This window comes from Euprymna scolopes, chromosome 9 (assembly GCF_053919585.1).
Source record: "Euprymna scolopes isolate OS-2025 chromosome 9, ASM5391958v1, whole genome shotgun sequence".
In the NCBI taxonomy this organism is placed as follows: Eukaryota; Metazoa; Mollusca; class Cephalopoda; order Sepiida; family Sepiolidae; genus Euprymna; species Euprymna scolopes.
In genome coordinates this window covers 45,343,130-45,366,980 of record NC_136490.1, presented here as the reverse complement: position 1 = coordinate 45,366,980, position 23,851 = coordinate 45,343,130, and positions in this window count along the sequence as shown.

Genomic DNA, 23,851 nt, shown 5'->3' with positions numbered 1-23,851 from the left:
ATTGTCACCACCACCACCACTACGACGACTACCGGCAATATCCCCCTGCCCCCAACTCCATGATCTTGTACAAATTTTCCTGACGGAAAAAAAAAGTCTACGTAACTAAACAGCCGTGCGGGTCGGCGACAGAAGCAATTTCACAATGCCGGCCTGTGCGCCTTGACGTTACTGGCGACATCGTGGCGGCTCCGTATAAAAGGAAAGGCGGTCCGTGGATACGGGATGTCGATGTCTGGCGATGTGATTACTGGCGTTGAATTGTAAGCACCGAGCATGTCCGTTCGCCCGCTTGTCAGAGTAGGTGAGGGGCCAGTCTATAAATGGCCAGACTGCCCAGAAACAACAACAACACCACCACCAACAACAACACCACCACCAACAACAATCTCACAGCTAAATATAGTGAATACAATAACACTCTTAAAAATGCCAACAACAAAAATACCTCGGGAGCTCCTGTCTTAGCCGATATTCGCCATATTTACCGTTTTCCCTGTTGCTTCCACTGAAGAGGTATTCTACAGATATTGTTCTCTACTATCTAAGTGACAGAAGGGTATCTCAAATTTCAATGTTTCTGGTCTTTCGATCACGTATGTTAATCACTTCGTGCATTCGGTTTTATCAATTTTAAAAGTGTTTCATTCACTACTGCTTATTTGTGAATATGACGGTAATGATTTTTTTTTTATTTTTTCAAGTGCGATTTTCGTATCCATGCTCTTGTATTTACTTGTTCAACTTTCCGTGGTATATCTTATAACTCCTCTGTAAATCTTCCTCACCCCCGTTTCATATTTCTCGGGGTATTTCATCCGCTTAATTGCTGCTTGCATTGCTCACTTTAATTCTAATTCTGGCAGCTCTAATCACACTTTCACAGTGTATTTCATATTATGTATTTTTCTAATCCCGCTTATTCGCAGTATTTAATAGTTCCCGTCTCTTCTGTTCTATATAGAGTTCACATGCATCCTCATTTTTTTATGTAATTATTCATTAGCTGATATTTTATTTCAAGGGTCTTTAGTATTCTAATTCGTTATCTTTTCATTCCTTTTTGATAGTTACAAAATACAGAATGCCAATATGTTTATGTTTTATGTGTTCACAGGATTATTTTCACTATTATTATTGTTGAACTTTGTCAAGTATAGGAATGCTGTTTCGGAAGCATAATAAAGCTATCGGACGTTTTAAATCTGGGCAGGTGAAAATAAGTCGGAGATACGTCTTCGACAATTAGTCTGACAGTGGTATGTTGCGATCGGATTTAGGGATAAATCTGCAAAGTATATGGCGTACTTCTTCCCAAGCTTTACCTTCTCTCTGGAAAAGGGTTAATTTATTACTTGAAAATCTATTGCCCGTACAATTCGGATATACATCTTCGAATATTATTCTGGCAGTGGTTTTGTTGTTGCCAGATTGTGGGATAATTATATTGTTTGTTTTTTTTTGTTTTTTTTTTTTGTTTTTTTTGGGATATTCACCTTCCCAGCTTATATTTCCTCTATTGGAAGGAATTACTATATTGTTACTCGTATGAGGCGCCTTTTCACACTCCCATTACAGATTAGAACACAAACTTGAAGTTAATTAATTTGAATTCATTATCGAGATGGGTATTATTTATTCATTTATATATGGCGGTCTATTATTCTCTTCTTTTCCTTGTTGTATCACGATGTTTCGGCTAACCATTACTCTGGCCTTCGTCTGGTGGTAACACCGACGGGATAGGAACTCCGAATCTCCTAACTGCCTCCTAAGCAATTATTAATTATTAATTCCTGAGGATGCAGTTAGGAGATTCGGCGTTTCTATCCCGTCGCAGTGACCACGTTACGAGAGCCAGAGGAATAGTTGGCCGAAACATCGTGAAAACCCAACTAAAAGATGAGGATCATAGTCCACAATAAATAAACAAATACATAACAATTTAACTTATTCCCTGACTCTTAAAAATCTCCACCCTTCTTTGTGTTTTACCTTCTTTAGAGGAGGTGCATAAACATAGCTATATCTTAAAATATTAAAAAGGAGTACATGTATACTCTTTCATCTGGGGGATAACATTTTTAAACCATGTTTATTAGCTATTTTAAAAAGTTGACACGTCGATGAAGATTATTCTCTTTTAATCAGTATGAATTCTCGCAAAAGTTATAAACATCGGTCGCTCACCATGAATCTTGAGTGACACGCAGTTTCTTATTATTTTCTAGACTCTGCGTTTCTTTTTAATTTATTCAAGTATTTTTTTTTTATTATTACTATTGAATAACACTTGTAGGTTTTTATAGCATTTAAGTTACTATGAGCGTTTTCAGGATTAAATACTCTCCAAGCATTTCCAGTGGATATTTGGAAATACTTAGCTATAGTCCATTTGTACAAACTTTCGAGTATTTCCAATCAATTTCGGTGTAAGATACAGAGATTGGCATAATCAAATTTCTGTTGCTATTTAGTATTTTAAATTGTAATTATACGGTTATTATTATATGTACAGAATTAGTTTTAATTTATCTGGACTCATTTCTTATTTCACAAAACGAAAGCAGTTATTTAATAAGAAATAATTGAATGACACATTATATTTGATGTGATTTAGATGAAACTGAAAACCAGAAAAATTACGTGCTTTCTTATGAGCAAGAAATTCGCTCTCTCCCTGTCGACAATTCATGTAGGGAAGATGTGTCGATTGCCCAGCTCCAAGGTAAGCCGTCCAATATAGCCTTGACACGATGTGGATCGAATAATTTTTTCCTAATATTCTGTCTCTGAAGTAACCAATATGTCTGGGTGTTTTTTTTTGTGTGTGTGACAATTCCTCTCTTTTGATATTTTTTTCATTTGTGATTTTATTTTTTTTTATTTATAACTAGCAGAACACCCTGCGTTGCCCGGTCGTAAAATACGCATGGAGATTATATTTTAATCCATACAGAAACTGAGACATGTGCATGCGAGTATTAAGTTGTATTCTAAACAGTTCACTGCTTTTCGAATAAAAATGTACTCGAGCTTAAATCGAAACGAGAACCTAAACGCACTGAGTCAAGTACGATAACCATTAGACCAGCTTGACATGATCTTCAATATTTTTATCGAACCTACTTATTCTTAATAATAATAATAAGTAATCTGGCATGTAACCATTTACGCACGCGCATTGCTGAGACAGTTGACGAACAGGTAAACATCCCATGTCACAACGTAACAATTTCTTTTTAAGATTTGGCCTATGAGCACCCATTTTTTGCGGATGAAAACCGATTAAAACGTTTTTCACATATCTGACTACCCTATATACTAACTTCGAAGTCTGTAGATCAAAAGGTAATTTACTATATACGGTAAAACGTCTTTTCGCTTACACACGTTTTCACTCTTATATATATATATATATATATATATATATATTATTTTTAAAATATTATTTTTTACATTTCTTATTTATATTAGTTTTCATGCTTTTTTTTTGTTGTTGATATTTTATAAATTAACACCAGCGTCTGAATAAGCTTATCAAGAGACGATCAGAAAATAACTTAGTTGATGCACAGATAAAATAAGAAAAAAAAAAAACGCCATCTTTTTCTTATTACTTATTTATTTTTGCTTTTATTTCTTTTTTTCTTCTCTTCCTTCTTAACATTTTCATCGTTGCCTCGCTATGTTTCTTTGTTTTTTATTCTTTTTCCATATTAGATCCATGAAGCTTTATGTAATACTTTCTCTAAATCTCTGTCTAGATTTATTTAATAGACACTGAGAGAGCCAAAGAAATCGAATGGCGGTTATATTGTCATCTAGAAATCGGTATGCAAACATTAATATTCTGAAACGTTTATAAACTCTGGATCATTTCCAGTTATGTCTTAAATAACTGTTTTATAGGTATTGTTTTCGGCATTACATAACAACGAAGAGAACTCATATACTGTAAAACAGAATAAAGACGAGAAAAAACACAATGATATCAATATACATGTGCTGTCATAATAAGCAAACTGCCTAGTTATGCGCATTCAGTTTGCAATAAATATGTTAATTTATTATTGTTGAGTCACCAGAATGCAATGATTAAAATGATCAAGCGATTGTACTGAAAGTCATGCTGAAATTTTGCAGTACACTTGCTATATTTAGTATATATATCTGTCATGTTTATTAGATCTAACAGTTCCTAAATTTCAAATTTATATTTATCTATTTAAAAACATTATTATTATTATTAGATACTATACTTAGATCTTGGCCAAAAGGCCAGGAAAAGCTTAAAAGGTAAGAACAGCATCTATTAACAACAGACCTTGGATGTTAACCAAAAAAGCCAAGCACAAAAGTGTTACGCAGATATATATATATATATATATATATATATATATATATATATATATATATATATATAGTAAGTTATAAAATAATAATAATAATACCCCCCATCATGAAACCCCCCATTGTTTCATGACCGACCCCCCCCAAAAAAATAATACCAAAAGGCCGAGAGGGGTCAATAAGGACTGAAAGACCGAGGAGTGAGCGCCAACCAGATCTCGGCTGGACAAACGCAAAGAGAACTGGGACCTTGGGGAGGCTGAGTGCCACTCAAATTCCAGTATAAACCAATGGCCACTACCAGCGAAAAATCAATGGTAAGCGGTTGTTGCGATGATGTAAATTCATTTGCAAATGCTATAGAAGGGGGTGGAGAGGGGTGGACGTCTGGGGAGACTTGTTGTCACTCAGCTTCCAGAGAATACCACAGGTTTCCAATCAGATCGTTTGTTGAATGTGTGAAAGCTCCATGTGAGCCAATAATAATAATAATAATAATAATAATAATAATAATAATAATAATAATAATAATAATAATAATAATAATAATAATAATAATAATAATGTGGAGCTTTCACACAAGTCATCAAATATCTGATTGGAAACCAGTGGTGTTCTCTGGAACCTGAGTAGCAACAAGTCTCCCCAGACGTCCAGCTCTCTCCATCTTCGATAACATTTGCAAATAACTTTGCGTCATCCTAACAACCTCTTACCACTGCTTTCACGCTGGCAGTGTTCATTGATCTATACTGGAGTTTGAGTGGCACTATGCCTCCCCAAACTCCCAGTTCTCTTCCCTCTTGTCCAGCGGAGGTTGCGTCAGCGCGCTTTCCGCGGTCTTTCTATCCTCACTGACACTTCTCAGCTCTTTGGTATCACTTTTCTGGGTGAGGGGACGGTGATGACACAATGGGAGGGGATGCGTGATAGGGATGTGGAACTTGTAGATATGCAGCTTCAGTGTTCTTCATTCACTGTAACGCTTCTTCATTATATTGTATACTTGTATTATTCTCCGCATTCAAGAGTTTTTCTTAATATTTATGCCGTTTTCATTATCGTTAGTCGTTGTATTTTGCAGCTATTCCTCTGATTTAAATTTCTGCCATTTGTTTTTCAAAGTTTTTTGGAATTGTTCCTACTGCTCCTACTATTATAGGTATTTTGATTTTCTTCATCATCCAAATCCCTTTTAACTTCAGCCCGACTTCGAAGAGAGCTCACAACGATCGTGTGCCAGAACTATCTCCATTGTATGTAAACCACTGCGTTCGTCGGAGCTCTTCATAAGACTGCATATTTGCAGGCATATACTTCAAAACTGACAACAACACAGCTCAGAAGTTGCATGGAAAATCAGAGACAATTTGGCCAAGTTTTAAGATATGTACCTTGTCTAGCGAATCGTGTCGACAAATTTGTGTTCTGGCTTTCTTCTTTTTCACCTTAATTTCTTATTCTGCTCGTGCTGTCTCCTCCCACTGTATCGATTGCTGCGGTCACGTAAAGTGGTTTAGACACATAAGAAAATTAAACAACGAACTCATTAAAGGAAACACAATTTCGAAACATTCTGCAAATAGTCGTTTTACTGTGAATGTTTTGCGATGCGATCGAGCATCTAAATGTTAACGTAATATTGTCTTTGTCTGTCGAGACTACTCAGTTATCGAGCAACGTCAGCTTATCCCTATATGCTCTGAGGTAAATATCTTGCCAACTGTCGCAAACTCACTCCGACTCAAAACTGTCCGTCAGTTATTGCTATATACAGGCACATTTGATATTGAACATCTAGAGTACTATTAAGAATGTATCAACGGATTTGGGGGATTCCAAAACGCTACGCATCGCAAGTTGTTCTTGAAATGTTCAAAGATGTTCAATGAGAAAACTATTGACTACTCGGCACACATCAAGACCAATTCTGCCAAACGCATCCCAGCATTGTGTTGTCAATGGGTGCAACAGCTTTTGTTATTCGGGCCTTCAGCTCATCAATGTCTCTTGGAATGGGAAGCACATAGACTGGTGCTTTCACAAAAAATATCGCAGGGTGTAAGAACTGGTGATCTGAGAAGTCTGAATCTCCTAACTGCATTCTCAGCAATTACTGAAATCCATAGTTGTTGTCGTCTCACGAGGTTTTTGTGAAGGAAGGCTCTGGCCGGCGTTGGGTTGGATTAATACCATTATCTTCAGAGAATCATCACCTGGAACCGTAGAGATTCGACATCTCTATTCACTGCGCCACCGGCCCCGAAGTTCCTATCCCGTCGCGCTTACAACCTGACGAAGGCCTGTAGAAAGATGAGGATGATAGTCCGCAATAAATAAACAAATAGACCTTCCAAACCAAATCCTATCACAATCAAGACCAGTGATCAATTACATGCTAACTTTGTCTATGGGCGAAGTATTCAATTTAGTAATTTTAAGGATAAGTTCATCATAGTAAATGAAAATATGTGGCCCGAATAAATATATACTTTACTCGATATTTTTAACTAGATTTGTAAAGTTTTAGTCTTTAATGTCGAGGAAGGCGGTTGAAAGTATATAATTAAGATACCTCTGTATATCTATATATCTATAAAAGTGAACGTGTCTGTGTGTCTGTGTGTGTGCATTTCCCTACGCAGTAACTCTTTCAATTTACAGTCTACAGACTCGAAATTTGATATACAGGGTACTGAGATTTAGGGAAAATCTTTGTGATCGGTTGTCGGCCAGAAATTTAGCTGTAAAGGGGTCAGAGTTCAACGATTTGAACTTTGCCAACCCTACCAAACTGTTCCGAAATTTTAGGTCTTAACACTTGAAATTTTAGATATAGGTCCCTTGGACACGGATGTAACTTAACACCTTGATGTGAGCCCAAAACAATAAATGTTAAGAGATCATAATACGGGTCAAAATTTTAAATATTGACCTCTGCGGTCTCTACTAAATTACGCACATAATTTGTGGTCTAAACATTTGAAATTTGACATAAAGGGTAGTTAGAGATAGGGCAAGTGTTTTAACCGGTTTGGGTCGAAAATGATATATAAATGTAGTTATGTATGTATGTTTGCATGTCTAAAACCTTTGACAGTGCCGACGAATTTTTACAATATCAGTATCGTTTTAAATTTCGACCTTTCAGACGACAAATATAGAAACATTGGCTAACAGTAAGATCTAAGCACTTTTCTACAGGGGGAGTCGCTTTTTTCGCCGATATTTTTGAAAATCCTCCCCTTTCGATTGTCTAGCCTTAATTAAAAAAAAATCACCCCCCCCGTTCTTTTCCTCATTCGCGGTAAGGTTCGAGCCTGCCTCCCCGCTACCAGTTTTTTTTTTCTATTTTTTTTTGTTTTTTTGCTCAACAGACACATCCAAAAACTCGGGCAACGCCGGACTAAAATGCTAGTGTATGTATATATATATATATATATATATATATATATATATATATATATATATATATATATATATATATATACAAGAACAGTACTCTATATATATTTATATAAAATAAATAATAAAATAAATAAATTAGTGTCCTTATTAAATAAAAAAAAAATACGATTTGTTATAAAACTTACCATACACACAGCAAACAAGAATTTAAATTTAAAAAACAGTAAGTTTTAATGATTTAATAATAATATAGTAATTTATTTACAAAGCACACTTTTGTTTGATCTCTTAATACGTTAAATTGTTTATTCTAATATTTTATCGACAACCACTGGATTTTCTATCATTTAGCACACTCGCACAACCAGCGCTCTCAATATATCAGAGACATTCAATCTTGCTTCAACGAAATTGAGATTTAAACATTAACTCTTATGAAATAGTATTAATGTCAGTCAGAGTGATCAGATTCTTACTTTATTACAACTGAAAGTGCTAAACAATGAGTAACAAGTTTCTTAAAAGGGCTGACATTATTCTTTACTATAACAATTCTTAAATACCTACAGACCCTAGTGTTTCATCCTTTCCTGGGATCATATATATATATATATATATATATATATATATATATATATATATATATATATATATATGTGTGTGTGTGTGTGTGTGTGTGTGTGTGTGTGTGTGTGTGTGTGTGTGTGAGAGAGAGAGAGACTTTACCTATCTAAAGCATATCATCTCTGTGATGCCTCGATCTTACTCGATTTTGGGCAATTAAGGTCATACTAAAATTTGAATATCTCTAACTCTGAAGGGATACATATATGTATATATATATATATATATATATATATATACTCATTTTTTTATATTCAAAAGTAATGGACTAATGAATTCAACGAAGTTGTTAGATAGTGCTCAATAAAAAGAGCTGATAATACTTGTTTATTGTTATATAAACATGCTCACATCCCGCTGCTACAAATAGCCACGTTTCAATCAAACAACAGATATCATCAGGCAGCGAGTTGACTATTCAAAAGTTCAATGAATAACCTTATTATTACCTGATTATTCATTGAACTTTGTAATAGTCAAGTCGCTGCCTGATGATATCTGTTGTTTGATTGAAACAAGTGGCTATTTGTAGCAGCGGGATGTGAGCATGTTTATATAACAATAAACAAGTATATATATATATATATATATATATATATATATATATATATATATATATATATAGGTCTAATATAATATCAGTTGTCTTTTTTATTTGTCAATTTTTGCAATGTAACGGGCTAATTTTCTAAACGTTCTCAAATAGAAAGACTAGAGAAATTCACTGACTGTATTCACTTTGTCAACCCACTGTGTCATCTTAAGGTACTGCGGTATAGTAGATATTTATTGGAAAAATTTACTAATCATCTAATGCGTCTATAAAATTTGAGTAAGCTTTCCCCACTCACAAAACATAGCGGGTTGTTAGGGTTAGGTTTTTGGCTAAAATAAATCTTGTGGGTAAGGACGGCGTACACAGGTGTTTATAGGTGGATCAGCCACTAATGAGCCTTTTATATACCACACTACCCGAAGACGACCAATGTGGGTGAAAAACTATAGTATATTTGGTGATTCTTTTCTTATGCCGCTGAGAAGGCACGGGAGTTTTACTGCTACTAGAAGACAATGGGCATAAAAAGGATATGCTGAAACTAGCCCTAGTATTCAGATCATGTCTATATTAACAAAAAAAATTTGAAGAAATACACTTATATATATATATATATATATATATATATATATATATATATAAAAATGAACGTGTATGTTTGTCTGTGCACATTTCCCTACGCAATACCTCTATCATTTTAAAGTCTATACACTCAAGATTTGATATACAGGCTTCTGAGATTTTGAAAAATCTTGTGATCTATTTTCGGCCAGAAATTTGGCTGTTAAGGGGTCAAAGTGCAACGATTTGCCTTTTGAGAATTTAACCAAACTCCTCCGAAAATTTTTATTCTAAACACTTGAAATGTAAGATATAGTTTCTTGGGCATGTATCTAACTTAATAAATTAATTTGACCTCAAAACAATAAATGGTAAGAGGTCATAATAGATTTAAACTAAAAAAAATTGACCGCTTTTTTTTCTTGCTCAACATACACCTCATCATAGCCGGGCAATGCCAGTCTGAAATTATATATATATATATATATATATATATATATATATATATATATATATATATATATATATATATATATATATACCTGTACCTTCATATCTCTATTTGTTCGGTCACTTTATTTTGTGCATGTGTTGACATATTAAATGCAAAAATAAAAACCAAAAAATTATTTCCTTCTCCATGCTTCAAAAACCTCTTATGACTTTCAAATCACTATTCTAAAACACATACGCAGATCTTGTAACATTAATATGTCTAAATATATATATATATATATATATACACATATATATACATATATATACATATTTATATATATATATATATATATATATATATATATATATTAAAATAAAATAAAAATTTTATACCTAAATTGACTAGTATCTCTTTCTTCTCGGGAATCAGTAGTGCAGGGTCAGATAATCACTACTGGTCGGGATATTCGAACCCGGCCCCGAAGCCATCTCTGTCTCCTTAAGTAAGGAACAAACACCACGCCCAATCTCAACCACGAAAAACATAGTTAAAAGTTTTTCATTTATTTTTTTAATAACGTAACATCCAACCATAGTTATCTAATGATTATAACACAATGATCTACACATTCGAGTTTAGGTTCCCATTTTCTATTTAGTAATATATATATATATATATATATATATATATATATATATATATATATATATATATATGGTCAAGAATTGTACGTGTCAACTGAATTAAATGAATAAATTGTAAGATGGTCAAGACCATGAAATTTGAAATATAGACTTTTCTTATTTATTGATTATATGCTATGTAATTACTTTTAGCTTCTTAAATAAGGATTGGTATATATAAAATGTAAATTAATGTGAATAAAGAATATTGCCACAGAAATATATATATATATATATGTGTGTGTGTGTGTGTGTGTGTATGTGTATGTGTGTGTGTGTTATTGTTAGTGGGAGTATTTCCCAAGTTTATCAATATTTATTAAAAACATCATCTGATGGCGGTTGCACTTCCAAATCATATAAGTACGAGAAAATACTCAATTTACAATGGAGAAAACAGCGAAAACCATTTTAATAATACATGTTTGTCAGTCATTAAAATATATCAGTTATGTACGTAAATGACTTAAGTGTCAAGAAAAATAAACTATCTTTTCTGTTGAAATACACGGCCTGTCCTACTATATTTGACCAGCTGCTTTTTCAAAAATCAATACACCATATGTACCCAGAATAAAAACTAGTTCATGATAGCTCTTGTATCTTCTCCTTTTTCCGTCTCTACCTCATTCTCTCTCAGTCTCTGCCTCTCTTCCTTTTACTCTCTCTCTCTCTCGCTTTCTTTTTCTGCCGTGCTTTGTCATAAGGATAAACCACAAAACAAACTGAAACGTTGTGAAATATCTCCGAGCTCCTGGGCAAGTGCAACAAGGGATAGCAGACAATGGAGGGATATTTGTTTTCTAGGGACCAGAGAATTTGAACATAACCGCTTTCGTAATAGGGACGCCCTTCGTCCAAATATAAAGGCAAAGCACCGTAAAGATCCACAAAACCTGAATATGGATGTCAACGTGGTTTCAAAGCACGAGGCAAAGCAGGGTTATCAGTTCACTCGAGAAGGCATCTTTCACCGACCTGCATATGCAGGTTCATCGGCAGAGGAGGAATGTGTCGGACGTCTGCAGTATTGTAAACATACATGAGGGCCATAAGAGCTACTGAAATTGCATACTGAACCATCATTAATAGTCTTCGATGAGGGCATCCACCATATATATATATATATATATATATATATATATATATATATATATATATATATATATATATATATATATGTATATATATATATAAATATATGTATATAAATATATATATATAAATATATATATATATAAATATATATATATATATACATATATATATAAATATATATATATACATATCTATATATATATATATATATTTGAGGGGGGATTCCAAGAGTATAGTATCCTATTACCTACCTTATGTACTTCCGAATTTATTTTTAATACTTGGTTATCACCATTTTAAAATCACTTCTACAGAGATTTCATGGCGCAATTCTTTCTCAACCTCTCCCCATCACAATAGTGAAATGAAGTTTTCACGTTATCTTTGTATGAGTGCAGTTATAATAACAATTCAGTTTGCTGTCCTTTTTCATTTTTCGTGCAGTATAAAAAATAAACCTAATTACTTTTGAAAAACCCCTTTATGCGTGTGCATATATATATATAAATATATATATATGTATATATATATATACATATATATATATATATATATATATATATATATATATATATATATACACACTGCGTGTCAAATTATTAACATTATTAACGAGATAACATTTTTTTACCAGTTTCAGAAACTTATCGGTAGTTTCGTATCAAAAGCTTCGGAAACGTGGCAATTCAGATATGCAAGTACTGTGAAATTTTCGTACTGTTTTGCGCAATGTAAACAACTTTCAATCGTAATTGTTGAATCCACGGTATTTGTCAGTTTATTAACAAAGCACTTATTGTCGTCAACTGGACGTAAAGGTGGTTTGAGATGTACTGAAAAAGCGTACTATTAGAGAACAGCTAGCAAGAGGTAAAACTTCTCTCGAAATATGGAAAATAAACAGTAGGTAAAATCAAACTGTGGGGAACTTTTTCAAGGACCCTACAAAGATACGTAAGAGAGCTGATAAAGATAAATCTAGAGATTATTCACGCCGTTATCCACTGCAAATTAAACGTAAAGTTTGTAAGCATGCTGGGCAGGCAAGTCGAGAAGTCTTTGACCAAGGCGGATTGAAGAATGTCTCAAAAAGCACTCGATGTCGCCTGATGAAATAAGTGGCAAAGTCTTTTAAGCCTCTATCAAAGCCATCTCACAAAGAAAACTGATAGAAATGGCCAGAGGACAATAACTAGGGTTCTCTGCGCTACGGAAAATGGAGCGCCCTGCGAATTCACCAGATTTGAACACGATTGAAAACCTTTGGAGTATCATGAAGCGACGCCTCTATGCAAGTCGACGCCAATTTAAGAACAAAGATGAATTCTGGGATTCTCCCCAAGAGGTATCGCAAGGAATAAGTGTTGACGAAATCACAAATTTAACGAATTCTATGGACCAACGTCTTTTACAAATCATTCATAAAAAAGGATCGCATACCCCCTAATAATTATGTCAACGTCAAAATTGCTATGTAGTTATTGTGTTCTAAGCATTTTTCTAGTAAATTTAATGTTTGAAAATTATTTCAATAAACAAGTTATGGGTATATTGTGTTTTTCTAAACCTCGTTAATAACTTGACACACTGAAATCCACAGTTGTTTCTATCTTCTGCCACAGTTTCGTTAATACTGCTTCAAATACTTTTTTTATTTTCTAACTGGAGTAGCTGAATAGTATTGTAAACACTTTCTCAAAGTTTCATGGATTTTTATTCACTCGTTCCTTAAATATTTAATAAAATGTGTAAACTCGATAATAATTTGATACGCAGTCTATATATGTGCGTGTTTTATATTTTTTGCCAACTAAAATTAGTGTTTAATGCTTTTGAGATCATTCCAATAAATGCTAATTACCGCCATTCCACAGATCCGAACACATCTACAACGTTATCTTTCACTCGATTAGCTTGAACCTTACACTTAGGCCGGGATTAATTACAATGTGAATTACGAGAAATGATACAAATGCAAACGGCATAGCTAGCAGTCGGAAAGCGTTCAATCGACCGAAACCGTTAATGTACATAACACCAATTTATTGCATTTTTTTAATGTTTTCTTTAGATTTTCCAAACTTGGATTAACGTTAAGAATTATGAAAATGCTTATAATTACAACTCGTTATAATTATATTTACACCTACAGACAGAATTGTTTTTTGCTTTTTTCAATCTTATTGCAGCTAGTGATAATTACTGCCGGTCAAATGATTCGATCCAATTTAGGAAGAGAGAATAAACAAGTGAACAATCTTATCTAAGTTTATATTCTGATAACCTATTGTGTGTTTATGACCGTTGAAGTAAATACTGTAAAATCTATACGTCCATTATTATTTTATATACATATATATATATATATATATATATATATATATATATATATATATATATTACACACACACACTTACATATATGTATATATATATATATATATATATATATATATATATATATATATATATATATACTAATATCGAACAAGATAAATGCAACTGTCGATCCCGCACACTTTGCCCACTTCAAAATAAATGTCTAACCAAAAGCATAGTTTACCAGTCCATAACATTTACGAAAGAAAACCAGAATAACAAGAAATATAACATAGGTATAACGCCCTTAGATTTCAAAACCCGATATTATTGCCACAAAAGTACATTCGAAAAAAACACACATAATGAAAACAACTCTAGCAAACAAATACTGGAAACTCAAAGAAAGTGTCCGTTCGCCAGTAGTGGAATTGAAAATAGTAAGACAACCAAATGCATGTATTAACCTATACGATCAGTGTAGATTATACCTCCATGAAGTTGCTATCCTATACTTTAAAGAACCTCAAGAGCTATTAAACTGTAAGGGGGTAATAGCGAAGAATGGTGAGTCCAGAATAAACTTTACTCTAGGATAGGGATATAAAATAACATTCAAATTAACAATAACAATAAAAAATAAAATCTATGAATAAAATATACATATACATAAATTATCATATATATATATATATATATATTTATATATATATATATATATATATATATATATATAAACTACCATATATGAAACAAAAATACAAAATAGCACATTTAACCTAGTTTAAAATATGTCAGAACGCTAGATATCTAGGCTTCCCGCTAAAATCTCACGCACAAAAGAAGGGGCGAACCGGAGGTCAGTTGGGCTTTTGTTCTATACGTGGCTGCTCATTCGCTGATTAGGAAAGTTGCGTAAGGAATTAGAAAGCTGATTGGCTAACTAAAACCTCAATAGGATGTGCATATAAAAAACGCCAGACTACCACAACTCCTTGTATAAGCCTTAGGAATCCTAGCGTGGATGAAACGCGGAATATGCAGAGTAGCTTAGTTGGCATATATATTTTATAACTTACTATTATATATATATATATATATATATATATATATATATATACATATATATATATATATTGTATTTCTAGAAGGAATTGGGTGTGGAGTCTAAAAAGCAGTGTTTATTTTAATGTATTAGTAAATTTATTAATACTTAGAAAAGAAAACATTGCCCACTGTACTGTAGATATATAATAAGCTCAATACGTATAGCTATCATAGAGCTATATTTATATTGCTTAAAACGATTTATACTTGTAAGTTAAAAATCTGTTTCAAAAGGTAAAAAAAACCAACAACATCAACTCGATTGTACGATCGTTTCGGAAAAACTGCTCATTTTATTTAGCGCCAATATAAAATATTTATTGTTGTTCAATCAGTCTATCTTGGGGCATGATGCTATATCTTGTCTGTGAATGGTTTTCAACCATTCACATACAAGATATAGCATCATGCCAAAAGAAATAACAAATATTGTAATGGGACTTAATAAAGAATATCTGCCTTAATAACGACTACAATACTAGTTTTATTTAGCTGTCTCTTACTTCTTCCCCACCTCTTTTTGCTGATGAGGAGACTATGTTTAAAAGACAAAAATTTGGTAAATTATTGTCAATACTTATTGTCAATCTCAATAAAATGAACATCGTTTCAGAAACGATCGAATAATCGAGTTGATTTTGTTTTTATTTATTTAAAAACTGATTTTTACCTAATGAATCTTTTTACACCATATATATATATATATATATATATATATATATATATATATATATATATATATATATGTATATATTACGTTGCTCGCCCATATCATGGGAGAGTTCTAGGAAAGATGACGTAAAAATAATATGTTCCTATTACCAGCTGGCCAGTCTCATGCGGTTAAATGTTATTCATTCATGCAGGAGAAATAAAGGGAAAAACACGATGTGAATTTTTCTCAAGAGAAAACTAAATTGAATATTGCTACCTTGAACGTTACTTCTTGATACGAAAGAGCCGGATAATTCAAAGGTAAGAACATTTATTGTTGCGAGAGAATACGCTTGATATAACGTGGATGTTGCTGTCTTTCTGAAACCCTTTATATTGATGAACCCAAGGAACTAAAAAGTAAGAAAAAGTTGTTTTTGGCTACCAGATCAGATCTCAGTAAGAACAACCACTGTAGAATTAGTGATAGAATCCTGTTACTGAAAGTACCTATACCTTTGGATCGTTACGTGGCAGTTATCTCAGTATATGCCCCTACTTTGAATAGTAGGCAGGATGTCGAAATGAGGTTTTATCAATATCTAGGGAATTGTATACTAGGGATACCAAAACCAGATCAGATTTTGTTGCTTAAATACTTTAATTCACAGATTGGCAGTGATCACAACCGCCGAGGTCTCTTAGGAACATATGAACTTTGTAAGGCAAACGATAATGGGATTCTTCTTTTGCAGCTGTGCACTGAAAATAATTTTGCAGTATGTAACAGCTTCTACCAAAACCCCATTCGCAAGCTAACTTGGATACAGCCTAGATTAAAACATTGGCATATTCTTTATCACGCCGTCCTGCACAAGCGTGATCCCTAGGATTTATTTACTGTAAGAATTATGCGGGGTGCAAACTGTGACACTAATCACAATGGTGTTCGTTCGAAACTTTAGTTGTGTATGAGAAAAAGGTGGGAGCCACTAGAGTAAATGTACCTGAACGCATTGATGTCTACAAGTTACAAAATTAGGAAGCGTGTGAAATTCTTAGGGCCTGCATTCATTAATATGTCATTTGTTGTAACTGGGGGACGATTAAAGTCTCAAGCATATTGTAAAGGTGCTGAAATTCTTGGCTTTAAGAAAATCTAACACAGGGCGTGGGTTGTAAAAATGACTATATGATCAATCTTGTGGAATAGACAGAAAAGGTTTACGAGATATGCTTGTGCTCTATTGGATCAGCTAAAATAACCGCAGAAAAATGTATAAAGAACCAAAATTAAATGTGCAGAGTGAGATGCATACAAAGTAGAACAGGTGGTGAGCGAATTTATCAGTAAACATTCAGACGGATTATGAGCGCAAAAATTCAAAAGATAAATATTACTAAATTAAGGTCCTTGATAAGATCTACAACTATATCAAGTGGTGAGTCTTTTGGGAGTGCGGAGCTAGCCTTTAACTACCATTGCTCCCAGGTCTACTCTGACCCGGAGTGGTAGTATCTGTTAGGGTCCCAACTATGGGTTGAATATAAACCGACTTGAAAACAAAAAAATTAGTCCTTTAAAAGATCTTCAAAATCGTTGGATTTTGCATTAAATAACCCGAAAAGGATGATATGCCGTAAAACAACCAGACCAACCAACAAAATCAGACACACTTTTAATCTACAGCCGGTAACATTGGTACTTGTGAAATGTAAGGATTTTCAATAATGTTGGGGGGGGTAATGAAACAATGGACAGACAATTTTCGAGATCTTTTTGATAATCCGCCTGAAGTAAATGATATATTATTGAGAGTCTCCCTCAAAATGAGGTCGTTGATGAGATGATGACTGATACCTGCATCGAGGAAATCAAAATCACATTAATAGAGAGCAAAATGAACCAGGACTTGATGAGATAGCTGTTGAAGTATTGCTATTTAGAGGAGATAGCATTTCAACGCAGTCTATACATATTCTGGAATTACTTCAGTAGTTAAAACATAATATGAAAGTGTGGGTGAACTATAATTGATCTCTGTCTGATCCAATTTCAGTTAAAAACAGTGTGAAAAAAAGGTGATATATTTGCCCCTATATTATTTTTCATATATTCCGCTGTGATGCTGGCGCTTGCTTTTAGAGGCATAGATCTGATACGACGTATCCTAGAAAAACCTCATTATTTATGTAACATGAATGCGTTTATAAAATAATATATATATATATATATATATATATATATATACACATATATATATATATAAATATATACGTATATATATAAATATATATGTATATATATAAATATATATATATATATATATATATATATATATTTCTGTGCTTTATATCTATTATAGTTCTTTGCCTACATATTATTTGCATCCGATAATTATGTGTTTAAAAATCTAATTAATGTCCAAGTATCATGCAGGAAGAGGTCGATAAACTTGTTGTACTCGCTTGGTACCGCAGTACCCTGTTTCTTTATATAATTCCCTATGAATTAAGGAAGATAACCTTCTAAATGATTAAGGCTTTATTTCAGTATTTGTTTGCCGTGTCGTTATAAAAAAACAACACTTTAAACTTAACACAAGATCAATCCTACAACTAATATGAACTTTTTTCGTCGAAAACATGCCAACCTCACAAATGGTTCTGAAAGTACTATGCTACGCAAACAATACAGAAATTCATCTACGATTAGCGAACGAAAACGCGACCATTAGACGGCAAGAAAATATAAATATAAAATTCCTCAGATAAGTCATGTATAATTATTATAGAGATGCACATGCAGCAGAACATACGAACACATCCTACCACACAAACACACACACGCACACACCCACCCACACACACACACACACACACATATATATATATATATATATATATATATATATATATATATATATATATATATATACACCTATAACTGTGTATGTTGGTTTGTGTTTGGGTGTGTGCACATGTGTATATATATATACATATATATATATATATATACATATGTATGTGTGCGTGTGTGTATGTGTGTGTGTGTGTGTGTTGTTCCGATATTGACGAAAGTCATCCCCTCTTTATGATTGTCTAGCCTTAGTTTTAACCTACACCCGGTTTGGTGGTGGTCGTAACAGCAAAGAGTCAGGTTTTTTCCATTCTTTTCCTCCCTCGCGATACGGCTTCGAGCCTGTCTTCCTACTACCACTTTTTTTTTGCTCAACATACACCTCCAAACACTTGGGCAGGGCCGGGCTGATATGCTAGTATATATATATATATATATATATATATATATATATATATATATATATATATATATATATATATATATATATATTATTTTCTTTTATTTTTTTTTTAAGTTTGATTTTGAAATGTCGTTACTATCAATGTATACTGTTTTGGTTTAACATGCCTTGATTGTTATTTTAAAACTATTCACTGTTAGTTTGGAGTTAAGCTCAATGTGTGTATTTAATAGGGACAGAGCATATATAGTGCAAAATTTTGTTGGAAATGCAAGGACTCACGTTTTCTTTTTTATAACCTTCGTTTATTTCCTGGATATTTCCATTACAGCCGTTTCATTGATGAGTTGGCAATTTTACGAATTATGTTTCCGTAAGAATATTATGTCGTCATTAACGTCTTCGGATTTTTATCCATGAGATTTTTATAATAAATGGTATATTTTTAACATGCTGGACATCATATTCCGGTAAAAATGATTTCCACACGCATGCTTCCTCACTTCCTCCATCATTTGGTGGTATGTCATATATATATATATATATATATATATATATATATATATATATATATATATATATATATATATATATGTGGGGGGTTGTTGGTGGGTGTGTGTACAATAGCTGTATCAACAAGTTAAAACCATATATACGCATATAGAGATTTCTCCACTGATATTATAAGGTTATAAACATCGATTGAGAGAGGTGTTTATGTCTTTATCCATCATTATTCCGAAGCTTAAGAAGAGGAAATAGATGACTAGGTTGCAAACAGTTAAATACTAGCAAAGTGTATAGAATATTAACGCATATGATATTTTGGGGAATGATGGGTGAGATGTATGTTTGGTATGAGGAGGGTTGTACTAATGACGAAAAATTAAAGCTTTACTGAGAACTTGAGAAAAATGTGGAATTAAACAGAATTAGTTACATGAGAAATAAGCGCAGACTATAATACAGAGTTATTGTCATTATATGAAGAAATGAAACATTGACAGTGGCTATATAACGGAGTAAACATATAATCTATGAGCAAAGGGGATAGAAAAGCGTTAGAAAGAATTATAAATAGGCGACAAAGTATAAGGAGATAATTGAATAGAGCAAGCTGAAGAGGAATACAATTCAGTGAAGACATCCAGCAATATAGCTATATATATATACATATATATATATGTATATGTGTGTGTATGTATGTATATATATATGTGTGTGTGTGTGTATATATAGAAATAAAACTTACAATAAGTTTACCAAGGTAATCAAAATGGTAAACTTAAAATATATTATAAATATTAAACATTATAAATATTACTCTTTCAAATACCCACACAGATATAGTTCAATTCTTAATAAAAACTCAATAAGAATTTCTTATTCTACTATGCCTAATTTAGCACAAAGAATCTTAGCATCTAATAATAAAAAATTAAATCAGCCCAAGAAATCCCTTTCCCAATACAACCGAAAAGCAACTGCAATTGTATTAAGAAACATCCTTGCCCCCTCAATAATGATTGCATCCATAAAGATGTAATATATTCATGCACAATTACAGAGCTCCCACGCAATTCTCCCATAAAATACAATAATATTTTGTCACCAAATTATAATTATTAATCCAACAAACGAATAAACCAGCCCCTCTATTTTCAATAATACAACCAGCTATAATAATAATAATAATAATAATAATAATAATAATAATAATAATAATAATAATTTTCATAGCAGCCATCTTAACACTGGCAACACTAATTATCCCCTCCAAAACAATCCTGCTAACATCACTGTCCTACCCTCTGTTCATCAAAATGAACAAAATTTAAATTCTCTTCCCAGTATAAATCAACAAGTTAATATTAATTCTCGACCCCGGGCTATTAATAAAACATATACATATATTGGTGCTACTTCAACTTTAATAAAGAAAAGAATTTCAAACCACACTTCTTGCAATAACCAACATTCAAATAATCACCAGGGAACTTCTCTAAGCTTAATTCTTCCAATACCCACTTTTCAATTAAATGGACCATCCTAAAAAAAAGTTAAGTCTTATACTCCAGGATCTATGTCTTGTCACCTCTGTACATCTGAAGCTATAACTATTATCACCTCCCCACAAAGTAGTAATGTAATAAACTATAAAATCTGACTGATCTCCTATTGCAAACATATGTCCAAATTTAAATATGGTAAATTTGAAATTACATTGCTATTAAGTACACCCTTCAAATATATATCTTTTCCCATACTTATTTTTTTATCTTACCTTCTAAGCTTTTTATATTTTAATTTTATTTGTGTGTCTTTATTTCTTTGGCCGTTTTCTCATCTGCTGTCTCCGTTTATTGTATAAGTACACCTATTAATTAAATATATACACTCATTTTTATTCTATGTATTTGTTTATTATATTTTACTATATGCATTTACATACACATTTATTTGCCATATTCCATAGTTTGTAGATACCGGCAATTCCCTCCCTTAAAATTGTACGTATGTATGTATGTATGTATGTATGTATGTATGTATGTGTGTTTATGTTGTATATGCTTTTGGATATGTATATATGTATGCATACGTGTGTGTGTGTTTGTATATATATATGTGTATATATATACGTGTGTGTTATTGTGTATGTATGCATACATGTATATATGTGTATGCGTGTGTGTATGTATGTGTGCATTTGTGTGTCTGTCTGTATGTATATGCCTGTATATATATGTATATATATATGTATATATATATGTATATGTATATATATATATGTATATATATGTATATGTGTATGTGTATATAGTTATCTATAGTTTTTAAGTTTTTTTTACTTTTTAATTTTTAATTTTCAATTTTTAATTTATTTATATTCATTTTTATTCATTTATTTTTTATTTTTTTATTTTTTTTCAATTTTTCTCATTTATTTTTTATTGTTTTATTTTTTTATTTACCTATTCACTTTTTTTACTCTAAGCTAAATAGCTAAGTTTACGAAATGGAGTTTCTATTATATTAAGAAATATAATAGAAACTCCATTTCGTAAACTTAACTATTTACCTGTTTCACTGACTCGTGTTTCTTAATTTCATTCTGAGACTTTCACGTGCGTATATAAGTTGACCTTATTATTAACGCTAAATTTAGCGCTTTTTGTCTGGGTCATTTTTTCCTTGCTTTTTAAATTTAAACGTTCACTGTTTTTCCATTTGTTCTTTTTTATCCTTAATTTACTTGATTCTTCCGGCCTTGACAGACGTGTTTAAAATATTCTCTCAAGTGCTTTTTCTGTGCACATTTGAACTTTTCTTTTAATGATTTTGAACTCATTCCATTTGTAATTTTTTTCCAATAAATTCTGCTGTTTGGATCATTTTGGACAATCTTCCAGTTACGCTATTCCTTTGGAACTTACCTGTTAGATTGGAAGTTTTTTTAATTCGACCGTGTTTGGATTTTACCATTCTTGGATTTTTACCCTGCACCGGACTATCCATTCATGTGAAATCTTTTTATCATTTGTTTTCTTTTACCTCCTATTCCCCTTACCTCACCCTTTTTTTAACCAAATAAGATCTTTAACTTACTTATGGTTTCATTAAATACTTTTACATGTAAAATCCGATCCCGCATTTTGCTAATTCCTTCCCTCTGATGAGAAGGAGAGTATTTCTTCGAAACTCCGCGGATTAAGGAATATCTACTTATCTTGTGCTTCCTTTTTAAAAGTAAATATGTTTTAACTCATTTTCAATGTGTTTTTAACATGTTTTATTAATCATTTTTTCATATATATATATATATATATATATATATATATATATATATATATATATATATATACATGTGTGTGTGCGATATGCTTACGCAATTATATTTTACTTTTATTAATACCAATTCTTTAATTTATAAAGCCCGATATTACAAAGCCTATACAAATAAATGAAATTATATTAATATCTAGGTAGGTCGTTGGGTACTCTACAGTAAAATTCAAAGATAGCGTAACTTCAAAATAAAACAAACATAATTGTTACTACTATTCCGATTTTTCAGATTTTATTATAATGCCGATATTTTTTAAAATTTATTTTTAAAGGTTATGATTTTGTATTGTTCTTAGGAGTAACGGCAGAATAAATCGAAAAAATTAACTTGATTATTACATGAGTTAATTTCCCTACGAATCAGGTGATGTTTAGTATTCAACCTTACTATGCTGAAACCAATAAATGGTTTGATTGATCTCTTGAAATTTGGAATATAGCTCTGTTCTTATATATATATATATATATATATATATATATATATATATATATATATATATGTGTGTGTGTGTGTGTGTGTGTGTGTGTGTGGCTGTGTCTGTGTGTGTATGTGTGTTGACTCTCCTGTTGATCTCGACGGGCCAGCTTGAAGGCTATTAGCTTTGAGCAATGGAAGGGACACCCTTTATATAAGACCAATGCTTTTCCTTTGGACACTTCCATACTTCCCCCTTTTTGTGGGGAGCTGTTTTGCCCAAACATCATGGGGAAACAAATACGGTGGAAAGCTGAAAGCTTAACTGGCCTATAGCCAGATTTCTTATTCATTTTGCTATTCGTTATGGTGTAATAGTCGACATCGCTAAATTAGAAGGATTTATACTTCCCGTGGAATCTTGGCGTAGCGGTAAGGTGTAAGATGTATTTACCTTTCGTTTCCGCTTTCGACTTGCGCTTTCTAACTACTAACCTACTAACCCTGTTTTTTTTTTCATACTAAC